Genomic DNA, 11,603 nt, shown 5'->3' with positions numbered 1-11,603 from the left:
CATTCCCAGCATTTTCTTAAGGGGTTTCTTTGAACTGCTTGTTCCTGCTTCAGGACATTGCCCGGCCCTGCTACAGGGACTGATGTGCCATGGGGTCCTGCTCCAGGCTCTGGGTCTCCTGAGCTGCCTGTCCCTGTGTCCTGCACCTGAGTCAGTGCTCCCCTTCAAGCTCTCTGCCTCGGAACATGCTGGCCCAGGGTCTCATTGGTGCCATTTCTCACCCTCCTCCAACTGAAGTCTCAGGTTCACCCGCACCCTGAGTGCCGTCCCCGGCTTGGCGCCCCTGCCCCTCCCCAGCACAGCATTTCCCCATGGCCACGAGCTCCTCTCCCTGGGCTGTGCTCCTGGCCTGGGTGCAAGGGCTGGGAGGAACTCACTCTGCTGCTCCTGGAGCCACTTCTGTCCCACCTCAGTGGGGTGCTGGCATTCGGGGAGGGCAGAAGCTCTGCTGTTTTCCTGGTGCTATGAGCAGAGAGGCCCTCCTGGAGCCGTGAGGGAGATGGTGAGTGCCCAGGGCTTTGCCTGGGTGCTGAGAAGTCCCCTTGAGACATCCTTAGCAGGAAGTGAGTTCATGAGGAGGAACCCATGGGAGAGATGGCGGCCTATGTGTGGCACTGTCAGGCTGCCACTGCATCCCTTGGGGGTGGCGGATTCATCCAACACATCGAAGGCTCATTCAGGACCATCCAGCTTCGGGGGCTGCCCTGCCGCACAGGCTCAACTCAACCTGGGGTTGTGGGTGCCTCAGAGAAGACAGCATCCTCCAGGCCAGATCCACCAAATTTCAAACCAAAACCTGAATTGAATGTCAAAGGGACAGGCTTGGGGGTGTGGGAGGCATGCATGGGGCTCAGTCGTCCTCCTCTGACCATTCCTCCCCAAAGCTTCGTCCTGCCTCGACCTGATTATTCGTTTGTTTTTTTTGTTTGTTTTTAGTGGACAAATCATTAATTGCCTATATTTATGGGGTACAATGTGATGCTTTGACATATGTATACAATGTGGAATTATTAAATCAAGCTAATGAACTTAGCCATCACCTCACATACTTACGTTTTATGGTGAGAGCAATGGAAACGTAATCTCTGAGCAATTTTGAAATAGAGGTTACTATCGGCCTTTCCTTGGCGGTGTTTCCCCCTCTGTGGAATGGGGAGGGTGGTGCTGATTTCAGCAGCACCTGCTTACAGGGTTAGCCGCTCATGGAAAGCACCTGCAACTGTGGGTACCTGGAAAAGTGAGCCACAATCTCATTTTCCCACCTCCTGCTGCTGACCGCCACCAAGGAACCTCAGGGGACAGTCAGACTCGGGAAAGCACGGCACCTTAGCCCTCACGCCGTCTGGTGGGTGGTTAGTGTCTTTAGTGTCCCGCATCGCTTAAGTCAGCCCGGGGCACAACAGCCACACAAAAAGCTCTATGGCCCTGAGGCGTGTGCTGTGACCCATCCAGCCCTGGCAGAACCCCCAGGATATCAGAGTGCCTGGATAACAGCACTGCAGGGTGAGTGACTTGCCCAAGTCACACAGCAGCTCAGAGCCTGGAGTTAGCCCAGGCGCCTCCCCCAGGGTCCCCACCTCTCCCCACAAGCTCCACTGGGATTCCCCTCCAGTAGCCCTGCTGTTCTTTCTGCAGGTGAGGGAGGCAAGGCACTGCATGGACACAGGACTGCACTGCCCAGAGCCTGCGGGCCTCCTCAGGGTCTGGCCTAGGGTCCTGGGGCTGTAAGCAGAGGGTTCTGAGGTAAGGCCTGGGGAGTCTAGGGCTGGTGAATGGCCCACTCGGGGGGTGCACCCACAATGACTGCGCTGCTGACAGTTGTACGGAGCCTGGGGGACATGACTTCCTTCCCACTGCAGTGGTTGAGCTGCCAGGTAGCTTGACTGGGGCCTCATGCTGGGCTCTGGCCTCCCTTGCTCCCAGGTCACAGCAGGCTTTTGACAACTCTAATCCACAAAGGCTGAGACTAAGTGAGATCTGTGTCTGCCATGGGAGCTCTCAGGATTCCCAAACAGTCCCAGAGTGGTTGGGACTGGGGGTGCAGCCCCTGAGGAAAGTAATCCTCTTTCCGTCCATCTCAGCCCCCAAGTCCAGCTGGCCCCTCATGCAGACACAGCCACATGCTTCCTCATGGCGCTGCTGGAGGGAGGGTTGGGTGCAGCACCTCTCAGCTCCTGTGGGGCTGCTCAGTGCCTCAGGGCCCAGAGGACTTGGCACAGCCACCATCAGCCACTTTGCACACGTCCAGGCAGACAAGCTTCAAGAGGCCCTCCCTGGCAGGTTAGCAGCAGGTGGGCCTCACAGTCCTGCCTGCACTCCAGCCTCTGGGGCCAACTGATGGACAGGCTGAGCTCCGGTGTTCCCCAGCAGGGAACACCAGCTTGTCAAGTCTCCAGTTGATTCCTGCTCTTGATAAAGCCCGGGGTGCCCCCGTGCTGGCCAGCACGAGGGTCTCCATGCAGCGTGCACATGCCCGCACCCTGTGTCCCCCTCAGCCAGGTGCACCCTATGGCCTCTGTGTTTCACAGCCCTTCTGCCCCCACCCCAGGCAGTGTGATCCTGCCACATGTCGGGTCCAGATGACATCAGCTGCTAAAAGGTTTGTAGTGAGTGCCCGCCTGGTGAGTGCTGTTTCAGCTTCATCAGGGGGTATCTTGAGAGCAAGGTGCAGACTAGATTCCTCGTTGCATCCTGAAGTGTAGCACACAAATATTCTCCAGTGGGGCCGCACCAAAGGCAGTTCACAGGCCCATTGGGAAGTTGGTTAAGGTATTGGCCCTCTGGCCTTCTCCTGCATAAAGGCTCGCTCCGGCAAAGGCAGATGTTCCAGCACATCACAGCCACCACATCCTCCCCACCAAAGCCTGGACAGAGGACGGCTTAGGGCACAATATTCTAGCCAATCAACAAACCTCCAGTGGTGATTTCCCAGGGATATCCCACTCTCAGCATCTGTTATGCAGATTAACAAGCCACCAATTCCACCTTTGAAAACTGATTTCTAACCCTTGTAAAGCAAACTGGCCGAGCCTCTGGGGTGGATGACACAGACAGATGAGGTACCAGTGGCAGCCACTTTGCAGTGTGACTTTTCTTAGGAAACAATGGCTGCAGGCCAGAGTCTGAATACTTAACTAGGCCACGCGCCTCTGGGGTGTTACACCACACAGCCCATAGGCACGATGTCATTGCTGAAATGTCACAGAGACCTTTGGTCATAGGCATCCTAGGGCCATTCTAGTCTGGGCCTCACAGGAGGGGCTGTGGGTTGTGGTCACTCTGCCCACTGCTCCCTGACCTCCAGCCCGGGCCTGGCTCTTGAGCGTGAGCCCCGGGCCCCACTGCAGCCTGGATTCTCCACCTGCCATCCAGCTCAGGCTGGACACCTGATGACCATCCTGGCAGCCTGCCTGCTTGCGGCTCCCCAGTCCTCACTCCTGCCTCACTCCTCACGCTGCCTGCCAGCAGCGACTGAAGGTGTTGGCATCTGTGACTTCGATGGGGCCAGCAGGGTGGGCTTCCCCAGCCCTTTCCCTATTCACACAGTCAGAGGGAATGCTGCAGCCCGTACCCTCACCTGCTGTCATGTCCGCATCCTGCCTGCTCACACCCCTCGTGTAGGGGCACAAGATCAACTGGGCCATTACCTCCTCCAGAAGCTTCCACAGTGGCAGGGAAGATGGGCTGGGAACTAGGCAGCCACAGGGGTGGGTGTGCAAGAAGCGTTCAGGGGAGCACCGGGGGCTGCACGGGAGCAAGTTGGGGGGCAAGTGGCTTCCCTGGGGTGACAGGGATTTGGTATTTTAGATGCCTTGGCTGAGTGACCCTAAAGCCTCTGGCCTCTTTGACTCAGTCCTGGCCTGTAAAGTGGCGATGACAATCCAACCTCCTCAAGCTGCTGTGCTGGTGAAGGTGTTCATAGGCACAGGCCTCAGCATGTGGCCAGCAGCTGGGGATCAGTTCTGGTCAGCTGCTGCTGTTCTTCTCATGACCGCTATCATTGTTAGGGTAAGTTGGGGAAGGCCGGCTCTGTCTCTTCTTACAGTGGCAGAGGCCCTAACCTCTTCATGCCTCAGTTTCTTCATCTGGAAAATGGTGCTAGTGCCACCCATACTGCAGGATTAAATGTGTGAACTGGGGTGCAGTGCTTTCCTCCCGCACAGTGTGGGTGCTGGCACCATTGGTCTGCCTGGGAGCCAGGTTCAGGGGCACTTGTGCTGGGTACACTGGGCCAGGCAGAGCATCATTGGGACTCGAGCAAGGGAAGGCCATGGTCAGAAATGTTTCACACGATGCCTCTCCAGAAAGAAAAAGGGCAGCTCCTCCCATCCAGAAGCTGGCCAGGCACTTACAGCTGGGTCCACTCTATTAGACATTAACCATTGCACAGAAGACCAACCAAGGCCAAGGTCACTGAGACATGATGACATGAGACAAAGCAAGGCCACTTCATGATGTGTCTCTGCCCAAAGTGAGGTCACTTGCTGTGCCACCCACAAAATACCAAGCAACCACTCTTTCAGCCAAAGTAAGCAACTGCCACTTCTGTCCCCCTGACAGCCTGTCTACATGCACCCCCTCTATAGATAGGATTTAGCCAGAAACCCAGTCGTGGCGTTGACCCACTTTTTGCAATAGCCAATCTGAGCCAACCCCTGCGCTTAGAGTCCCAAAAATCACCCAAACCCAGGGGTAGTTTCTTTCTAGCACACCACCCGGGGCCTGGACAGTGGCAGGCCTGCTCCGCGCTGCAGCTCAGCCCTCTCCAGGCAGGTGTGCCAGCCCTCAGAGGCCCCTCTGCTTCCTACTGCTGCACTTCCACAGGGCACAGCCTGTCCCTCCAAGAGACAAATCCCTTGAAGTTTTATAAACCAAGTGAATTTAATTCAGAGAATAAGTTCTCTGGGTGATGGAATTGCTGGGAAGCCTGATGGGACAGTGATCAGCTCGGTCAACCATGGCCGGAAGCCACCATCGCTGCAAGGCTGAGGAGACAATGGAGGGAAGTGATGTTGCCAGGACCCGCACGTCAGGGCGTTGAGAGGGAGCCAGGCCACAGCAGGGGCCGCCCAGGGGAGCCAGAGCCCAAGAGGCAGAGAGAGGAGGGGAAGACACCCTGGCTTCTCCCCTTCCTCTCACCCTCTCGCCAACGCCTGCCAGGAAGCCACTTGGCAAGGGAGCCTGGGAGCTGTAGGTCTTTCGTGCAGAGCCCAGCAGAAGGACAACAGGGGCAAACTGGTAGCTGCCCAGCCCCCCGGCCCAGGGCGAGGTGTGTGCACCCCTGCCCCTGCCCCTGGTCCTGGCCCTGCCCCTACCCCTGCCCCTGGCCCTGGCCCTGCCCTTGCAAGTCGACTCCTTCAACCCTGGGCCATGTGAGCATCTCACAGGGGAGGCTGGGGCAGTCCAGGCCATCGGTAGAGGTTAGGGGGACAGCTTCCCTGGCTCTGGCCAGCCAACATGTCCAAGAGAGGAGCTGCCCAGAGGCGGAGGGTGCCCCATCCTCAGGGTGTCCTAGGGGAGGCCAGCTGGGCTTCAACCCCAGCACAGAGATAGAGTGTGAGTGGGGAAACTGAGTCAGAAACCTATGAATAAGGGAGCCAGGGACAGGGTGCTGTTGCTCTTCCAGCGCTGGGTTCCACCGACTGGGAAAGGAAGCAGAGACTTCATTTCTTATCTCTGCCCCGTACCCTGGGCAGAACCGAAACTCCATGTGGGGAACTTGGGGCAGACAGGAGTGGATGTGGCTAAGACCAGAGATTCTAGGTCTGTCCTCCAGAGCTCAGGCTCTGCAGCAAGGGGGAATCAGGGACCCAGTGTGCTTCTTGTGGCCTCTTAGAGCTGAGGGTTGGACTGTAACACCAACACCTACCAATCTCTCTTTTTAGCAAAGCAAGTCTAGGCTTGAGACCGACACCTTCAGCCAGTCAGAATGTAATCACATTGTTCTGTTTTCACTGTATCTAGTTTTATATTCTACATCTGGTAAGTGACGCTGAAATTTCCTTTAGTGATTAGATTTAACATGTAGTGCATCTATTGAAAAGGCGTTACAGCCGTGCGCAGTGGCTCATACCTGTAATCCCAACACTTGGGGAGGCTAAGGCTGGTGGATCACTTGAGCCCAGGAGTTTGAGACCAGCCTGGGCAATACAAAAATTAGCCAGGCCTGGTGGCACATATCTGTAGTCCCAGTCACTCAGGAGGCTGAGGTGGGAGGATCACCTGTTTAGGGAGGTTGAGGCTGCAATGAGCCATGATTGCACCATTGCACTTCAGCCTGGGTGTCAGGAAGAGACCCTGTCTCAAAAAAAAAAAAAAAAAAGGGATTATATGGAGTAACAAAAGCTAATTTAAAATAAAATATATCACCTGTGACTCAAGTCTTGAAAAAAGTAGTATATAAAGTACAAGAACAGGGAGAAGCTCTAATGTGGGCATAGGAATGCCAGGAATTTGGAAAGGAATTAACTATCTAAATATCGCCCTGTGGAACGGCAAGTGCATGAGCCTGTGGAGGGTGTGAGTGGAGGTGAGGTGGAGGGCGTGCAGGCTGGTGGCAGGACAGGCCCAGGACTAGCTTTGCCCTTGCTCTGTGCTGTCTCCACTCCTGAGTGGTTTGGCACTCACGCCGGCCCACATCTGCTTTCCTCCCCTCCCTGGTTGTAGCACACGGCTCATCGCTCCTGACCCATAGAAACACCAGCCTCTTGTGTTCCTTGGAGGAAGTGGCTCTGGAGGATGGCTGTCAACCTCCAAAATGCCCCACCGGGCTCCAAAGTGAACTCTGAGTTTAAATGGGAGAGTCCTGAAGATGTTCTCCAGCTTTGGCACCCAGATAGATGCCTTCAGCAATGCTGGTGCAGTTAAATGGTTAGACAGGGCACGGTCCCTACGAGGATATCCCGTCATAACCCGGCGCCCTCGTGTCTGCTGAGATGGTACACAGGCGCATTTGGACTTGCTCAGGGTGTGGCCAGGAGCCCCAGGTCAGCAAGGCGTGTTCATACTGGGGAGCTCAGGCAGGGTTCACAGCGGCAGCTCAATGAGTACTGGGTGGGCTCCTGTCTTGGCCATGGTGCACAGCACGTGTGTGGGCTTTGTATGGGGGCAGTGATGGGGTTAACAGTCTGAGCAGGGTGAAGAGGCCGAAGAAGAGGAGGATCTGATGCCCAGATGCTAAGTTCTGGGCCCAATGCTATGGCGGCCCCAAGCCTGTCCAGGCAAGAGCTGCACTGTGGGATTCTGCTGCTGATGCCTGAGGCTGGGCTGAGGTAACCTGGTCCCCCACAGGGACTGAAGCTCTAGGAGCTCCTCAGCCCTGTCCAACAGGCAATAAGGAATATACCACCTACCAAATTTGTGGGACAAAGCTAAAGAGGTGGGTATTCTGAAGAAAATGTATAGCTTTAGGTTCATCATAAGGCAAAAGAGAAACAACACTATGCATTCCACTGAGGTTTAAAAAAATAGCAACAGAACAAATCCATGGAAATAAAATGAAGGGACAAAATACAAAAGCAGAAATCCATGAACATAGAATGACAAAATAGAGTGAAAAAAATGATTTCTTTGAAAAAAACTTTGATAGACAAAACATTGAGAAGATCGATTAAGATGAGAAAAGATGCATTTAAATAAAATATAGAACTATTATATAAAAGAAATATAAAAACTACTAATACAAAAATAAATGTGATAAGCAAAGTGGTAACTCCTTTATTCCTTAAAAGTCCCAGGAGGCCAGGCATGGCGGTTCATGCCCAGCACTTTGGAGGCCGAGGCAGATGGATCATCTGAGGTTGGGAGTTCGAGACCAGCCTGAACAACATGGAGAAACCCTGTCTCTACTAAAAATACAAAAATAGCCAGGCATGGTGGCACATGCCTGTAATTCCAGCTACTCGGGTGGATGCAGCAGGAGAATTGCTTGAACCCAGGAGGCGGAGGTTGCTGTGAGCTGAGATTGCACCATTGAACTCCAGCCTGGGCAACAAGAGTGAAACTCCTTCCAAAAAAAAAAAAAAAAGTCCCAGGAACAGGTGATTATAGGTGATTTTTCAAACTTTCTCATAAATAGACTCCAGAAATTTCTTTTCAGAGGAAAAGCTGTGAAATTTAGTTTTTGAATTCCAAAGTGGTAAGGTCAACACAAGAAACATACCTAGATTATGTTTCCCTTATGTAAAATATCCTAAATAACACATCAATAAACGAAATGCAAAATATATTGCAAAATACAAAAATACAAAATATATTGCAAAATACAAAAATATGGTCAGATTTAGTTTATCTCAACTGCAAGGAGATTGCAGTTGCAAGGATGATTCAACACAATTCACTGCATTATTAGCCTACAGAAGATAACAAAATGATTAATACAAAATGACAGCAAATACAAGAAAAATACTTTGATAAATTTCAACACACAACACACATCTCTAAATAACTGAAAGATCAGGAAACCAAAAATTATAGTTAATGATATAAAAGATTTAAACTATACAATTAGCAACTTGATCAGAACTCTTCCATATATGGACATATAAAGAATGCTGCAATGAAAATGTACTTAACAAGTTTACAAAATTTACTGGGTTTATAATATCTATAAATTTCAAAGAACTGGTTTTATATTGCATTCTCAAGCAACGGAATCAAGTTACCATCAATAATAAAAAATGACCTTAGTGAACATGTTGGTGTGAGTGTCCACAAGCCTTTGAAGATTTTTTCCTGCTCTGAAAGTTGTCCAAAGTGTGTAAGTCTTCCTTGTGACTTAGAATCCCATGAGGAAAAAAAATGGAATGATACTTTCAGGAAAATCTGCTGACCTAGGACAAAGAGTCAGCAAAAATATCCTTTAAAATAGAAGGCACAATTAAGATGTTTCCAGACAAACATAAGCTGAAAGAATTCCTCATGATTCAAAGCATCGAAGTAGTTCTTCAGGCTGAAAGAAAATGATTCCAGGCAGAGGCATCGAGATTTTGGCAGGAAAGAAGACTGCTGGAAAGGGAAATATATGAATAATTGTATAACAGCAATGGCTGTAAGTCTCAAACAATAATGTCTTGTGAAACTACCAACTTAAATAGAAGGCATTACAACAATAGGGCAAAAACAGAGGGAAGAATGGAGTTAAAACTGCTAGAAGGCTCATGCATGATTTGGAAAAGTGGTAAAATACAAATATAAAGTAGGCTGTAATACATCAAGGGTACATATTTTAATCTCTAGAGTAACCACCAAAAGAATAATACACTAATGTGTAACTAAATAGTAATAGAGGAGGTACAATGGAATAATTAAAAAATAATTTGAATATTATGAAAGATGGCAGGAAAGGAGAAATAAAGGAACAAAGAGCAGAGGGAACAAAGAGAACACAAATAGTGAGATAGTAATGGTAATGGTATCAGGTCAATGATAGCAGTGATTCTGTTAAATATAAATGGTGTAAACAATCCAGTTAAAAGACAGAGACTGTCAGACTGGATTGAAGAAACCAAACCATCGACCTGCTGTTTACAAAACACTTAAGAACATGAAGTGATTGAAAGTAAGGCAAGCACCAACCAAAAGAAAAGTACACAGGCAGTGGTGTCTACAGCTAATGGATCACAGGCAGTTATAGATTTCTTTGTTCGTTTTCCACCCTCACTGCTTCACTTGACTAGCCTGAAAAGGAAAAGTGGAATGAATATATTATCATCACACAAAACAGATGTTAATGTTAGAAGCATTGAAAGATGTCAAGTGGGACATCTTATAAAAAAGACAAATCATCCTTTGTCCCAAATTTGTTATATACCTAATAACATAACTTTAAAAATATAAAGCAAAAATCAACAGAACTAGAAGGAGAAATAGAATAAGTCACAATCAGAGCCGGAGATTTTAATGCCAACTCTGATGAAACAAGAAGATAAAAAGCAATAATAACATATATTTGAACAAAATAATTATCCAATTTCACCTAAATGACATATATGGAATATTATACCCCTAAATTGCAGAATTTTTAAGTACATGGGAAAATGTACTAAAATAGGCCAAAGGCTGTTCCGCAAGCCAAGAGGCAACAAATTTCAAAAATTAATTTGAAGTAGATTATAGACCTAAGTATAAAATGTAACACAATAAACCTTCAAGAAAAAAATATGAGACTATGTCCATGACCTTCAGGTAAGCTATTAAACAGGCTGTTCAAAGCACTACCCAAAAGAGAAAATATTAATAAAAATTGGATATCCATAAAATTTACAACTTCTGTTGATTGACACGTCCCATGTTAAAAGTAAAAAGCCACAAAGAAGATATAAGCAATACTTGTATCTGACAAAACATTCATGTATAGAATAAGTGCACACACACCACATACCCCACAACCAACCCAAGGAAAAAAAACCTGGGACAGTCACTCCACAAAATAGTTTATATAGATGGCTATGTGATCCATCCTAGGTTTTTTTAAAAAGCTATCAAACACTGTATATTGTTGGGGCAACTGGGAGTATTTGAGTATGTTCTGAATAATAGACACTAGGGAATTATTAATCTTGTCAGGTATGATAATGATTAAGTGGTAGCGTAGGAGAATGCTCTTATTTTTGAGAGGTGCAGGAGGAAGTGTCAGACATCTGTGATTTACTTTCAAATGGTTTAACAGATAGACAGCCCTACAAATGGATAGATAATCCATATGCATGATACTATGCGTAAGTGTATTTGTTTGTATGAATAGAGACCAAGAGATAAAACAAAGGTTGCAAAGTACTAACAATTGTATACAGATGGGGGATATATGGGTGTTCCTTCTACTACTCCTTATAATTAAAATTCTTCAAATAGAAATGTAAAAATGTAATTGCGGTAGTCCCTCCTTATCTGAGGGGAGTATGTTCCAAGACCCCCAGTGGATGCCTGAAGCCACAGATGGTGCCAAACCCTGTATGCACTGTTTTTCCTATACATACCTATGATAAAGTTTAATTCATAAATTCGGCACAGCAAGATCAATAATAAAACAGAACAATTATAACTATATGCTGTAATAAAGTTATGTGAATATGGTCTCCCTGTCTCTCAGCATCTTATTTTACTACAGATCTCAGCAACCTCAGCATACTATTTTTTTCATTCCTTATTAAGTGAAGAACTTTCACATTTTCACTTAAAAAATGCACTTTATGGCTTCTCTTTGGCCTATGTGAATTTCCAGCAGCACTCCTCTAGCACCTTGAGGCCACCATTAGATAAAACAAGGGTTCCTTGAACACAAGCAGAGGTACCCCCACTGTGGACCTAATAACCAAGACGGTGGAGTGACTAACAGGCAGGTGATGAAGACAGCGTGGAACCTGAAGACAGCATGGAACTCAGGACAAGGCAGGCTCCACTCCCAGGGCAAGACAGAGATCTCATAACACTACTCAGAATGGTGGCCCCTTTAAAACTTAGAAATTGCTTATTTCTGGGATTTTTTAGTTAATATTTTGAGACCAAAGTTGACTGTGGGTAACTGAAACCTCAGAAAGCAGAACCGAGGATAAGGAGGGACTGCTGTATACCTCAGGAAAGCTGAGAAGAAAATGTAAAAACAG

Source organism: Gorilla gorilla, chromosome 2 (assembly GCF_029281585.2).
Source record: "Gorilla gorilla gorilla isolate KB3781 chromosome 2, NHGRI_mGorGor1-v2.1_pri, whole genome shotgun sequence".
Classification (NCBI taxonomy): Eukaryota; Metazoa; Chordata; class Mammalia; order Primates; family Hominidae; genus Gorilla; species Gorilla gorilla.
This window is presented reverse-complemented; position numbering follows the sequence as displayed.